The sequence below is a fragment of the Nematolebias whitei genome, chromosome 1 (assembly GCF_014905685.2).
Source record: "Nematolebias whitei isolate Nwh7 chromosome 1, NemWhi1, whole genome shotgun sequence".
Taxonomy (NCBI): Eukaryota; Metazoa; Chordata; class Actinopteri; order Cyprinodontiformes; family Rivulidae; genus Nematolebias; species Nematolebias whitei.
The window spans coordinates 71,377,922-71,393,398 of NC_056498.1; positions in this window are offsets into that span (position 1 = coordinate 71,377,922).

The window sequence follows — 15,477 nt, forward strand, 5'->3', positions numbered from 1 at the left end:
TCCATCATTAAACAGGGGTGGAGGCCTCCGGGTTCAACTGTCCCCCTCTTACAATGCTGTGATTGCTAGTATCACTCAGCCCTCTGTGAGTAGTAAACAGCCATCAGTGTGCTAATGACCCATTGTTAGGCTGATGGTCCTTCTTGAGCATGTGATCAGCTGGTTTTGGTTGTCAGCAGCAAAACTGGTTGATCCACTCTAAGAAGGTGCTATTTAAGAGACTGAGCTGAAAACAGCACCTCAGACTGAAGAAGTCTCTCGGATGAGAGACGAAACGTTTCTAGATTTTTTTGCTTTGTTTTGTTTTTTTGTTTTTTTTTGAATGTCCAGAGGACCAGATTCAACTTTTTTGGATCTTATGACTAATGTGTCACTAAATAAAAATCTGTGAACAAACTTTGTCACCGGATGCCAACTACATTTGTTTACTCTTAAAACCAGCTGAAGTGACTGAAAATAGGTCAACAATGTTGATATTCATAGAAGAAAACAAGAAGACTGACAACTTTTGATGTATTAGTAAGTATTATTACTCATATTTATTGAGCAATGAGCCAGTTTTGTGTTTGCTAGCACTGATTAGCAGAACTGGTTATCTTGTGACTCCAAAAGTTAATTTGTTGTAGATGTACATCCAGTGATTACTTACAAATAATGAGTTAATTTGAAGCTAGATGAATAATTAGATGAATAATTAAAAAAAAAAGACACAAAATAAATTGATTCATAACTATATAATCTTTAAATCATTTAAAAGGAAAAGGTTAAGTCTATGAGCTGAGACGTTCTGTGACAGTTTTCCTGATGCTTCTGACGGCTACGAGAGAATAAATGTGAAAGTAAGAGATTGAGATTAAAGATTAGCAGATCAACAATTATCATAAACATGTAGTTACTGATAAGACATCTGTAAACACCCAGAAGGTTTCATTTATCTAGTTTTCTTTAAACATTTGGAATAAAACTAAAATATTAGCTCACTTGTTATGGTCCACTAAAGGAGATAAAGCTGCAGAGAAATTAATCTGACATTTAAGGATGAGATTATTCCATTGCTTCCTCATTTAATGAATATTAATATTGAATAAAATCCAGCTGAATGAAAGAATGACTGTTTGCACTAGATGGCAGTCCAACACAGAGAACCGTGTCAGTGTGTAGTTCTGCTGCAGATTCATTTTCTGTCTGTTGTTTGAGCTCTGCTTTTTGTTGCAGCTTCTTTGTGTTTTATTTTACGAGGCACACAAACCATGCTTTCTGTCGTTCAGAGGAATAACAGCACACACTCTACACAGATTGCATTTATGAATTAATCTATTAAAAAAACAACACTTTCTCTTATATACACCTCAAATCTGCTGTTTATAACACTCTGAAAAAGAATCATCCTTCAAAATGTTCTGAGCGCTTCCCAGTCAGGATCCTGGAGCACATTTAAATATCCTTTTCTTTAATTTATCTACATAAACATACCACTCTTTTGACAGTTTTAATAAAACAGAATTAGTTTAATGCAATTTTTAGATAAAACAACATTGCAAATAGTTCAAAAACAGAAGAAATATGAGTTTAAGACTAGTTTATAAAACTGTCTTCATGTTTCTGTTCATCAGTCACACATGGAGCTGGTTATATCTCACACAGGTATTAGCTAGAATGGCTCCATCACATTCTTTTCAAAACACAATATATTACCTCAGTTTAGCAATCCACTTTGTGAGTAACAATTTTTAAGCAAAATACCAGGTTGCAGTTTATATTTATCGACTTTCCTTCAGTAATAAATATGCGTGTTGTTTAATTCCACAACCAGATGGCACAGCCCGTATGTCATTACATCAACACATTACTGAGCGGCACAAGCAACTTTTTACATTTTGACTGTTGTGGATCTGTTACAACCTCTCCACAGCACCAACAAGTATAAGGGGTGGAGGAGCTTCAACCCCCCTCTCCGCCTCGACCCATTCAGATATCACACCAAGGTAAAGTCACATTTGGGCCTAAAAAAGAGCCCAAACACGAACCCCCCCCCCCCCCCAAAAAAAACATTTTTTTTTTATTAAGCTTTTACTGCTTTTGTAAACAAATCAGCTTGACATGATAGTTTTCAAAACATAACGAAAGGAAGATATAAGATCTATTGTCATTAAGTCACCACATGGATATTAACATACAAAACGAATAACCTAAAAAAATCACTCTAAAGATAGGCTATTATTACAGATGATGAAAAATATTTTTAGAGCAAATTTATTTGGAAAAATATAGAACATGGCTATTTTAATTGAAAGTGCTGCTCGCTTCTGTAAGGATGGTACCTCTATGTCATGTCAGTTTCCCTGTGTCTCTACTCCCAGTAATTACCCTGATCAGTTCCACCCGCGTGTCCTGCAGGCGTTTGTATTTTGTCTCGTCTAGTCTATGTGTATATAAGCCCTGGTCTGTGTCTCAGTCTTTGTCGGTGCATCGTCTGGTATCCTCCTGTGTCCCTCGCGTATCCTGACCTGTAAGTGTTTTGCTGCCACATCAGCTGTTCATTTCTATTATTAACGTGTTTATTTATTGTACTTCATGGCCTCTGCGTCCTGCCTGCACAAATGGGTTCGTTCCTGTTCAGCTCAGCCTGAAAACCCTGACAGCTTCACCTTTTATAGCTTCAGATGCTGCAATTTCTTCCACCGCAGATGACAGCAGGGTGCGGAGAGTGACGGTTATCCATCCAGCCGATCAGCAGACCCAAACAGCCGATGATACGGTGATCATCTGATGCTTAAGGGGACTTTTTTTTTTTTTTACCTCTTTCAACTGTCCAGTCAGTGGACACGCATGGCTGATGATCCTGTTGTCCATCTGAAGCTTAAGACTTTTTTTTAACCTCTTTCAACCAGCTGGTCGGACCTGAGCATGCACCTGACACACATCACTGTGGTTTTCACTGTGCTGGTTTTAGAGCAAGTTATCCCATTTTTAGCTTTTGTTTAATACTTTCCAGCTTCATTGTGTCATTTGTTGTGGGTCAATTGCAAATCCTCAGATGGGTGATAAAAGCAGGGTGGGCGGAGCCACGTGTGCAATTGTTGCTCAATCCACCAGCGCTACTCTCTCTTTTCACAGTCTGATTAACTGCTGCACTCTTCTTTCTTTCCTCATCCTCTCAACAAACAAACTTACTGCCTCCTCCTCTGCAAGTAGATTAACACAATTTTATATTGTGCATTCTTATTTAGTTTTATTTGTGCTGTTTGTTTCGTAAAACTGCATCAAAAGCCCAAGACTGTCCCGGCCCACCCATCAAGCACATAATTTTGGCCTGACCCGGCCCAAATTTTGGGTCGGATCGAGCTGGGGGCTTGGGCTAAAAATCGCAGCTCTACACCAAGATGGCCCAAATGCACCTAAGTTCTGGTATACATTAAACATAAAAAAAAAACAAAAAAAAAAAAAAAAAACAATAAATCGAGGAGGCCTCAAATTCCACCTTTCTACCACCAGCTTTAACTAGTCATTCTTAATGGTTTCACAACCATTTCCAGCTTGAAACCTGAGACCAAAACAGCTCACATCATTTAAAGAATGTAGCAGAAGTTGTAGCTAACTTTGGTCTTTAGCTATCCAAATGTTATGTGGTAGCACTACATACAGGTTTGAATCCTCTCACATTGAAACCATGTTTTCTCAAACCCCTTTCAGAGGTGGTCTGGACCACTTGTGTATTTGTTTATTTGAAGCTGAACTTCAGTTCTCAACTTACTGAAAGAACTCCTACTGGACTGAGGTGATCCTTCATGGACAACAGAGCAGGTGTTCTGGGGTTAACCAGAATAAGACAATTTATCCACCGGCTGATCAAAAATAATTAAACAACTATGCTGAAGATAATGCCTTTTAGCTAAAAGTGTTAATTGTTTATTAGAAGTCTTCTTATTAAAATGCAACGTTTCAGTGGGACTTTGTTATTCAAAGTGTATTACAGGATGTAGTATGGATGTGCTTCTCTTTGGTTTAAAGTTTGTTCTGATTATTTTTTGAGCTGTCGGACCACAGCTGTGGTCACTATAAGCTGTGCTGTGCGCAGCCAGCCACAGAACAACAGAATTCTGTTGCGTTATATCCACCTAATTAAACACAGCAGTGATGCTGCTAAACAGCTGATGGCCGTCAGCTCATACTGTGGAGGAGTTCTATAGGTTCAGTCTTCAGTCTGTGCTCTGACACACAAATATGTGTAGTCACTGACTATTTATTTTACCTAATCTGTTAGGTAATTAAGTTTAAGACATAATTCTACAAAAAATGTGACTCGACTTAAATGGCATCGAACTGTGTGAATGTCTAAACACTGCTATAGGTCAGCTGTATGAATGCATTGTTGCATTACAGAAATTGACATCCTGTTTGTTGCTCACTGACAGAGCTCTGTGAGATGTGGCTAGATGTGAACCTACAAACAACGCAGGTAACTGTCATCAGATCCCAAATCATTTTGGGAAACTCTATTGGTATTCTTTATAATCTGGCCAAAAACCTCTTTAAATGTCTTCAGTTGAACCAAAATGCTGCTGACAGAGTAGTGATGGGAGTTAGAGGAGAAATCATATTTCTCCAGTTTTAACTTCTCTCCATAAACTTTCACAGTTTAAATCTTACCTTTGACAAACAAAGCTCTTCACAGCCAAGCTTCATCTTACATTAAATATCCTATTGTTGCATATTTTCCCAACAGAGCACTTCACTCTTGGACTGCTGGTTTACTTATGGTTCCTAGAGTTTTTAAAAGTAGAACAGGAGGCAGAGCTTTCAGTTATCAGGCTCCTCTCTTGTGAAACCAACTTTCAGTTAATGCCCGTGAGGCTAACACGCTGTCTACTTTTAAGATTAGGCTTATATATTTTATTTTTAACAAATCCTATAGTTAGGGTCAGCTTGAGTTTCCTGAGCTATTTCTTGGTTCTGCTGTTTAAGGTTTACACTGCTGAAGGACAAATAGACCACATTTCCTGACTCTGCTGCTGTCTTTACTTGCTCTACTGTTCATGCTTGTATTTGTAATTATTTTATCATTAACATGTTTTTCGTCTTTCTTCCCACAGAAGCTACACCTGGACCACCTGGACTGTGTTTGTCTATGTTCTGTCCTGTCAAACTCCAGCCAGTCGAGGCAGATGGCTGCTCATCCTGAGCCTGGTTCTGTTGGATGTTTCTTCTTGTTGAAAGAAAAATGTTCCTTTTCACTTTTCCCAGTGTGCTTGCTCGAGATGAGATAGAGAAAAAGTCAAGATTTGACACAGTCTGCTGGATTTCTTTTAAAGAAATCTTCTACTTATTCGTGACAGTGCCCTGAGATGATTGTTGTGATTGGTGCTATGTATTGTATGTATTCTATGTATGTGTATTTTTGTATTGAACGCTTTTTGAATTTATGTAAATTTAAGATGGCCGCCACAGTTATTAACAAGAAAGTGGTCAGTAATTTACAGATGAGCTATTCTGAGCCAATTGTTTTGGTGTGGTTGTTGCTAAGAGTCATTCTTAACACAGCCGCATGATCGGCATGGAATTTTAATTTCAAATAAATTATTTTAAATTATTTAGCACCTGCTGCACCTTTGTGCAGCCCAGAGCTGCAGAAAAAGACTTTGACCTACACCTCTGTGCAGCACATACTGCAGGATAAGCTTCCTGCTGCAGCTGATCAGCTGTTCACATGGAAAAGTGGGCGTGGCCCAGATTGCTTGCAGGTGGCTGAGTGCAGCAGAGGCAGAGAGAGGGAAGGTATGACATTCTGTGCTCTTTTAGAGTGTTTAGAAATTAGAAACATTGTTTAGAATATCGCAAAATTGTGGGAAGGGTTTAAAACACCTTTATATATATATATATATGTATATATATATATATATATATATTTATATATATAACTACTACTATTACTATTCCTATTTGGTGATTTTTCACTTATCGCTGGTCTTCAGGGTACAGATCCCACGCGATAAACGATAGGCTACTGTATTTCAAATGTTTATTTCTTTTAATTTTTATGATTATAACTGACAACTAATGAAAACCCCAAATTCAGTATCTCAGAAAATTAGAATATTGTGAAAAGGTTCAACATTGAATATACCTGGTGCCACACCCTAATCAGCTAATTAAATCAAAACACTGGTCTGTCATTCTAGTTCTGTAGGCTACACAATCATGGGGAAGACTTCTGATTTGACAATTGTCCAAAAGACGACCATTAACACCTTGCGCAAGGAGGGCAAGACACAAATGGTCATTGCTAAAGAGGCTGGCTGTTCACAGAGCTCTGTGTCCAAACACATTAATAGAGAGGTGAAGGGAAGGAAAAGATGTGGTAGAAAAAAGTGTACAAGCAATAGAGGGATAACTACACCCTGGAGAAGATTGTGAAACAAAACCCATTCCAAAATGTGGGGGAGATTCACAAAGAGTGGACTGCAGCTGAAGTCATTGCTTCAAGAACCACCATGCATAGGCATAAAAACATGGGTTTCAGCTGTCACATTCCTTGTGTCAATGCCACTCTTGAACAAGAGACAGCATCAGAAGCATCTCACCTGGGCTAAAGACAAAATTGGCTTAACTGCTGCTGAGTGGTCCAAAGTTATGTTCTCTGATGAAAGTAAATTTTGCATTTTCTTTGGAAATCAAGGTCCCAGAGTCTGGAGGAAGAGAGGAGAGGCACAGAATCCATGTTGCTTGAGGTCCAGTGTCAAGTTTCCACAGTCAGTTATGGTTTGGGGGGCCATGTCCTCTGCTGGTGTTGGTCCACTGTGTTTTCTGAGGTCCAAGGTCAACACAGCCGTCTACCAGGAAGTTTTAGAGCACTTCATGCTTCCTGCTGCTGATCAACATATAGCACCTTTCACAGACATATGAATCACAAAGTGCCTCACAAAGGCAAGACAATTCAAAACAAAAAAATAGAACAAGATTAAGTAAAAGCCTGTCTGAATAAAAATGTCTTTAGTTGTTTCTTAAAAGAGTCTGTGGAGTCTGTGCAGCGTAGGGACAGAGGGAGGGCATTCCAGAGCCTCTGAGCCACCGCCCAAAAAGTTCGGTCTCCACGGGTTTTAAAATGGGTTCGGGGTACAGACAATAACATTTGACTTGAAGTCCCCAGAGTCCTAGATTGAGTTAAATAATCCAAAAGGCCAAGAATGTATTTAGGAGCCTGGCCGTGGATAACCTTGAAAGTTAAAACCAAAATTTTAAAGTTAATCCTCAAGTGCACAGGAAGCCAGTGCAGGGAGGCAAGAACAGGAGTGCTGTGCTCTTCTGTCAGTTTTAGTCAGCAGCATTCTGTACAGACTGAAGGTGAGCCAGGGAGGGTTTATTAAAACAAATAAAAAGACTACTACAATAGTCTAAGCAGGAGGAAATAAAAGCATGAATAGCCATCTCTAGCTCAGTCTGTGACACAAAAAGTCTCAACTTAGAGATGTTCCTTATATGATAAAAACAATTCTGAACAAGAATTTTACAATGCTTGTTAAAAGACAATGAACTGTCAAAGTTGACACCCAAATTTGTGACACTAGTTTTCACGGTAGGAGCTAAAGACATGAGATGTTGTTCAATTAAAGGATTCTTATCATCTCAGGAAATAATAAGAGTTTCAGTCTTATTTGCATTTAACTGCAGATAGTTGTTTTCCAGCCATGATTTGATTTCAGACAGACAATTGTTGAGATCAGACGGTTTGTACATCTCAGAAGGTCTAAAAGAACAATACATCTGAATGTAATCAGCATACAGATGATAAGACAAATTTTTATAGCATTTTAGGATAACCCTCAAAGGATATAAATACAATAGAAAGAGGATAGGGCCCAAAAAATAACCTTGGGGTACTCCACAAGACAGTGGTGCACAAACTGAATAAACCTGGTTCCTAAAAACAGAAAAAGACTTATCAGATTAGTAAGAGGTGAACCAGTTTAACACTTTGCAGAGATGCCAAACAAGTCTCTCAGTCTGTTAATAAGAACAGTATGATCCACAGTGTCGAAGGCTGATGTTAAGTCTAATAAAACTAGCACAGAATAGTGACCAGAGTCAGCTGCCATCAGCATGTCACTTGAAATTCAAAAAGCGTTAAATACAAAAACAAGTGGACTTTAATTGTAACAGAAGACGTTTCGCTCCTCATCCGAGGAGTTCTCAACACTTTTGATTACCAGGAAAAAATAACTACACTACTGAGCGACAGCAACACCTACGAGATTCTGAAGAGGGACCCAACCAGCACCTATAAAAAGAATGTCACAGATTACCTACAAAAACTTGAAAAGGAGAAAACAATTAATCGATCGTTGTATAGATTGCACCCAGGGGAAGCCACTCCCTGTCTTTATGGACTTCCTAAAATCCACAAAGAAGGAACACCACTCAGACCCATCGTCAGCAGCATGAACTCAGTGACATACAATATTGCTAAACATCTGGCTGGTATTTTAGCTCCTCTTGTTGGAAACACACCTCATCACATGAAGAACTCCATTGATTTTGCTAACAAAGTTCAACACTTGAAACTAACCCCAGGAGAAACCCTTGTATCGTATGATGTGACTTCTCTTTTCACTTGCATACCCATCTCTGAAGCAGTAGAAACGGTCAGAACAACTTTTACAAGACAAGGACTTAATCAATGGGACCAACTTCACCCCGGACCAGATCTGCACCCTGTTGGATCTCTGCCTCTCCACCACTTATTTCAAGTTCAATGACAGTTTTTACAGACAGAAGCACGGCTGTGCCATGGGATCTCCAGTGTCACCCATTGTTGCCAATCTCTACATGGAGGAAGTGGAACAGAGAGCCCTAAACTCATATGAGGGAACAACGCCAAGCCATTGGTTCTGATATGTGGATGATACCTGAGTCAAAATCCAAGCCAAGGAAATAGAAGCGTTCACCAGACACATTAACTCGGTCGATAACAACATCAAGTTCACCAGAGAGGATGCAAACAACAACAAGCTGCCTTTTTTGGACTGTTTGGTTCAGATTGAAAGAGAGGACAGCCTCAACATTGAAGTTTACAGAAAACCAACCCACACAGACCAGTATCTTCTGTTTGACTCCCACCATCCACTGGAACACAAACTCTGTCATCAGAACTTTACAACATCGGTCTGAATGCGTCCCCACAAAGACAGAAGGGAAGGAAGAGGAACAGAAACACATCCAAGAAGCTCTTCAAACATGTGGATATCCTAACTGGGCTTTTGTCAAGTCAGCGAGGAAATCTACAAAACACAATACTAAACAGAAAAAGGAGAACAACAGACGTAAAAACATTGTCATCCCTTATGTTGCTGGAGTATCAGAGAAATTCAGAATGATCTTCAACAAATACAACATCCCAGTACATTTCAAACCCAGCAGGACTTTCAGACAGAGGCTGGTCCACCCTAAAGACAAAACACCCATACACAAACAGAGTGGTATAGTGTATGTGGTCCAGTGCAGCGAGGACTGTCCAGACCTCTACATTGGAGAAACTAAACAGCCTCTTCACAGATGCATGGCTCAATACAGGAGAGCTACTTCCTCAGGACAAGATTCAGCTGTTCACCTCCACCTCACATCCTAAGGGACTGAAAACACAGATGGTTTGAGAGGGGGGTGAAGGAAGCAATTTATGTAAAAAGGGAAAAGCCGTCTCTTAACAGAGGAGGGGGCGTCATATTTCCATTTTCAAAAACCTCTAATGCAACTTTAAGACAGATTCCCAGCCAGTTTTCACACTTGATGGGAACAGAGGGGCCTCATCTGTGAATTAGAGTAACAAAGACTTTAAGAAACCCCTACTGTTAAGGTGTTTAGGTGTGAATTGCCAATCTACATATGTGCATGTCTTATATCACTCAGTCTTATAACCCGAATCTCTCACTCACTGATTGATTGATTGATTGATTGATTGATTTTTATTGTCAATTCTGCATATGTACAGGACATACATAGAAATTGAAATTGCGTTACACTCCTACTCAAATTGCAGCAAACAACAACAACAGCAAAAATAAACTAACACAACTAGTTATATAAAAAAAAAAAAAAAAAAATATATAAAAGTGAACAGCAGCAGGACCTCTGATGCAACGTGCTCAATAGTCACTAACAGGAGACAAAGGGACGCTGACTGAAGACAATAACATGATGAGAGGTAGATAATGGATGTGCAAGGCCAGAGTAAACAAGGTAGATAATGGATGTGCAAGGCCAGAGTAAACAATAGTGCAATATAAAGTATAAACCTGAGAAACTTAGTAAAGTGAAGGTGTGCATACCGGTTCTATATAGAGTCACAGTTATGTACTGATGAGGTGATTATGTGGAAATGACAATACCAGAATTACCAGAATAAAGAATAAACAGGACGAGTTGATCATAACAGTAGTGCAAAATATAATGCAATAAACAGTAGAGTGAGCTTGTAGGCTGTTAAAGTGACCGATTCATGAACTATTCATAAAACTAAATAAATGTCCCAGAGCAGTTTTGAAGGGGGGGGGGTGGGGGGGGGGGGTGTCAGGAAGCTGAGTTAGTGTGTGCAGGGTGGCAGAAGTGGGAGAGGGGGCTGAGGGGGGGCAGGCAGAGAGTTCAGCATCCTCACGGCCTGATGGACGGAGCTGTTCCACAGTCTGCTGGTCCTAGAACTGAGGCTACGCAGTCTCCGCCCTAATGGCAGCAGGTTGAAGAAGCAGTGTAGCGGATGGTCAAGATCTCCCACCCAGCAGAGGGCTTTACTTCTGAGGCGAGAGCTGTGGAGGTCCTGAAGGCAGGGGAGAGAGGTGCCAATGATCTTCTCAGCTGTCCTCACGATCCGCTGGAGGGATTTGCGGCAGGATGCTGTGCAGGCCCCGTACCACACAGTGGAGCAGCTCATCAGGATGCTCTCGATGGCCCCCCTGTAGAAGGTTGTCATGATGGGGGTGGGGGCTCTCGCTCTTCTCAGCTTGCGGAGGAAGTAGAGCCGTTGGTGAGCCTTTTTGGCCACTGCTGCTGTGTTGATGGTCCAGGAGAGGTCCTCAGAGATGTGCACACCCAGGAACTTGGTGCTGCTCACCCTTTCCACAACAACACCGTTGATGGATAGTGGAGCATGTTTTGTCTGAGTTCTCCTGAAGTCCACAACAATCTCCTTGGTCTTCTCTGTGTTCAGCAAGAGATTGTTGCGTTTGCACCAGGAGACCAGCCGGCTCACCTCGCTCCTGTAGAGTGACTCATCGTTGTTGCTGATGAGGCCTACCACAGTCGTGTCGTCCGCAAACTTGATGAAGAGGTTGGAGGGGTGTGATGGAGAGCAGTCGTAGGTTAGTAGAGTGAACAGAAGGGGGCTCAGCACACATCCTTGTGGGGCCCCCGTGTTCAGAGTGATGATGCTGGATGTGTTGCTGCCAACCCGTACTGCCTGTGGTCTTCCGGTAAGGAAGTCAAGCAGCCAGTTGCACAGTGATGTGTTCAGACCCAGACTGTCCAGTTTCCAGATGAGTTGTTGTGGAATGATTGTGTTGAATGCAGAACTGAAGTCGATGAAGAGCATTCTGACATAGGTGTCTTTCTTGTCCAAATGTGTGAGGGCTGAATGAAGAGCAGTGGCGACGGCATCATCAGTCGAGCGGTTTGACCGATATGCAAACTGGTAGGGGTCCAGGGAGGGGGGGAGGGAGGACCTAATGTGTTGCATGACTAGTCGCTCGAAGCACTTCATGAGGATGGAAGTGAGTGCAACCGGGCGGTAGTCGTTGAAGCAGGAGGGAGACGTTTTCTTGGGGACAGGGATTATGGTGGTGGTTTTGAAGCACGTGGGGACCACAGCCTGGCTCAGTGAGGTGTTGAAGATGTCAGAGTACACCTCTGCTAATTCGCCAGCGCAGTCCTTCAGCACGCGACCAGGTATGTTGTCGGGACCAGGAGCTTTCCAAGCGTTGGTCTTGCTGAATGCTCTCCTCACCTTGTCCGGGGACAGTGTGATCACCTGGTCTCCAGGAGGGGGGGTGGCTTTTTGTGCAGGTGTGCCATTCTGTGCCTCAAACCGAGCGAAGAACCTGTTCAGGTCATTCAGCAGGGAGGGGGTGCTGTCACAGGTCTGTGGAGAGGGTTTGTAGTCTGTAATGGACTGAATTCCCTGCCACAGGCTCCGAGAGTCTCTGCTGTCCTTGAAGTGTTGGGCTATTTTCTTGGAGTGCTGCCTCTTAGCTTTTTTAATGCCTCTGGACAGGTTGGCCCTAGCTGTCTTCAGGCCTGCCTGGTCTCCAGCGGCGAAGGCAGCATTCCTAGCCTTCAGCAGCTTGTGGACCTCTCCTGTCAGCCATGGCTTCTGATTAGCACGGATGGTGATGGTCTTCAGGACAGTTACATCATCAATGCACTTTGTGATATAAGCAGAGACAGTTTCTGTGTACTCCTGAATGTCAGTGAAGTTGTTGTGAGTAGCAGCCATTTTAAACACATTCCAGTCCGTGGTGCTAAAACAGTCCTGGAGTGCCTCAGATGAGCCCTCAGGCCACACTCGTATCTGTTTCAGAACTGGTTTGTTGACTTTAACCAGTGGTCTGAATGCTGGCATTAACATCACAGTCAGATGGTCAGAAGCACCAAGGTGGGGGAGGGCCCGGGCTTTGTAAGCTCCTCTCCGTGTGGTGAAGACCTGATCCAGCGTGTTATTGCCTCGTGTTGCAAAGTCTATATGTTTATAAAGTCCAGAAAACACACTCTTTGGTTCTGCATGGTTGAAATCACCAGCCAGGATGAGAAAAGCATCCGGGTGGGCTGTTTGCTGCTCACTGATGTTCTGATATAGTTCGTTCAGCGCTTCGCTCCTGATGTTAGCGGAGCTCGGAGGCAGATAAACAGCAGCTATCAGCACAGCTGAGAACTCCCTCGGTAGATAAAACGGTCTGCACTTTATAATCATCAGTTCCACCACCGGTGAGCAGTACTTGCAGACCACAACAGCGTTGCGACACCAAGCATCACTAATGTAAACACAAAGTCCGCCGCCGCGTGTTTTACCTTCAGTGAGGACTCGGTCCGCTCGGTAGCATGTCCGCCGCTCGAGCTGAACTGCGTGGTCCGGGATGTTGTCTTTAAGCCAAGTTTCCGTGAAAACATAAACACAACAGTCCCTCACGGTCTTCTGAGTTGACTGAAGTAAGCGGATGTCATCCAGTTTGTTGTCCAGAGAGCGTACGTTGGCCAGTATCATGGAGGGGATGGCTGGCTTGTGTGGGCTAGCAGCTAGCCTCGCTCTTATACCTCCGCGCTTACCCCTCTTCTGCAGCCTCTCGTTCCGCTTGTGGCGCTTCCATTGTGGGCGCAGCGCAGCGGAGGGGGTCGGTGGTGGAGCCGGAGTTCTGAGCAAGCCGCTAGCACGCAGCCCCTCTCGAAGTTCAGAGCTAAGCTCGAAAAGTGAGCTTTTACCGACATCAAGCAGCGATTCACGGCTGTATATGCGCTTCAAGACGTGAGCGCACGACGGAGACGTACAAAAATACTGCGATTTACAGGAAAAAACACATGAAAAAGCTGCATTCTCGGGAGAGAGTGTAGCCGCAGCGTGTGCACTGCTATTTGAATTGAGAAAGCTCCTCGGATGAGGAGCGAAACATCTGTTACAATAAAGTCCAGTTGTTTTTGTATTGAACACTTTTTGAATTCATCATGTCCTGGATGACTGAGAATCTTCACCATCATGTCACTTGAAATGTTTAATAACGCTGTCTCTGTATAGTGCCATTTATGAAAACCAGATTGAAAGGTATCCATGATACCCTTTTCCTCCAAAAAGTGGTTCAGTTATTCTGTTGCTACAGCCTTCTCATGGATTTTTGATAAAAATGGTAGCTTTGAGATGGGTCTATAGCTGTCAGGAAGAGAAGGATCCAGATGTGGCTTTTTTATTAGTGGGCTGACAACAGCTTTTTTGAACAGACATGGCACAGAGCCAGAAGAAAGAGAGAGGTTAATCAGATTAAGAACACTAGGGCCAATGCAGCCGAATATGGTCATGAAAAAGGATGCAGGGAGGACATCGAGTGGACTAGATGACCTTTTCATTAGAACCAACAGTGCTGTGATGTCTTGTAGTGACACTGGGGTAAAAGATGACCGTGTATCAAAAGTAAGAGGAGAGACCAGACAATAAACTGATATGGGAGAGATAGAGGCCCTGATGGTGGCAACTTTGTTTATAAAATTATTTAAAAAGGGATTGTAGTCTGTGTTAGTAAAAGCACTTGTAGAAGGGGGAGATGGTGAAACAATGTTCTTAATTGTGTCAAATAGGATTTTAGAATTTTTTCCTTTTAATTTAATAAGGTTTGCAAAGTAATTGATTCGAGCATTTTTAAGCATCTCATTTAAAGAGCTGATCAATTCCTTAAGATAGAGTATATTAGACTCAAGCTTAGAGCTTTTCCACTGTCGTTCCGCCTTATGGCAAACCCTCCTCATGTTAAAGATTTCTGTATTTATCCAAGGACAGTTTATGCGCTGGACAGTACTTTGCATTTTCATCCAAAATGTGTTTACAATGTGTATTAAAAGACAAAAGAAATGCATCCACATTCGTTGCATCAGAATCTAAAGATGCAAAATCAAAAATGAGAAGAGAAGGCTCCAGGAGTGTGATCAGTTAGGATCCACCTTTGAATCAAACATCTAGGAGGAGCTGGATCAACATTAACAGACACATTAAAATATATACAGCTGTGATCACTTAAAAGAATATACTCCACAGAAAATATCCTTCACACTGAGGCCTAAAGAAAAAACAAGGCCTAATACATGGCCTTTTTTATGTGTTGGGATGCACACATGCTGAGTAAAATGAAAAGAGTAAGCAATGGAGATAAGATCAGCGGCTGCAGCACATGTAAAATCGTCAATGTGTAGATTAAAATCTCCCATTATTAAAACATTGTCCATTTTAATGATGGATGAAAGATACTTGCTGAATTCAGATAAAAACACACTGGCTGCACCTGGAGGACAGTAAACTAAAATACAATCAAATGTTTTCAAAAGGCCAACTTTAATTGTTTGCACCTCGAATGCGGAGAAGGAAGATGGATTAACAAGTCTGCAGGAAAAGCAGTATTTAAACACTGCCGCTAAACCACTGCCCCGACGTGCTTCACATAGGGTCCCGAGCACAGAGCAGTTTTCTGGGCAGAGTTCCCGCAGATGAACTTAATCCATACATTGCTGCCATGTTTCAGTCAGAAACATAAAATCGAGGGACTCCTTATTGAAAAGATCATTTAGGGTAAAAAACTTGTTGCTGATGGAGCACGCATTGAAAAGTGCCATATGCAGCGATGACAGCTTGGTAGCGCTCACATCAGCTGACTGCGGCATGTAAATCAGACTCCGCACATCCGAAAAGAAGTTACGACGAGTATAACCCTGATGGAGAAGATGACTACCTCCACTGATGAAGGG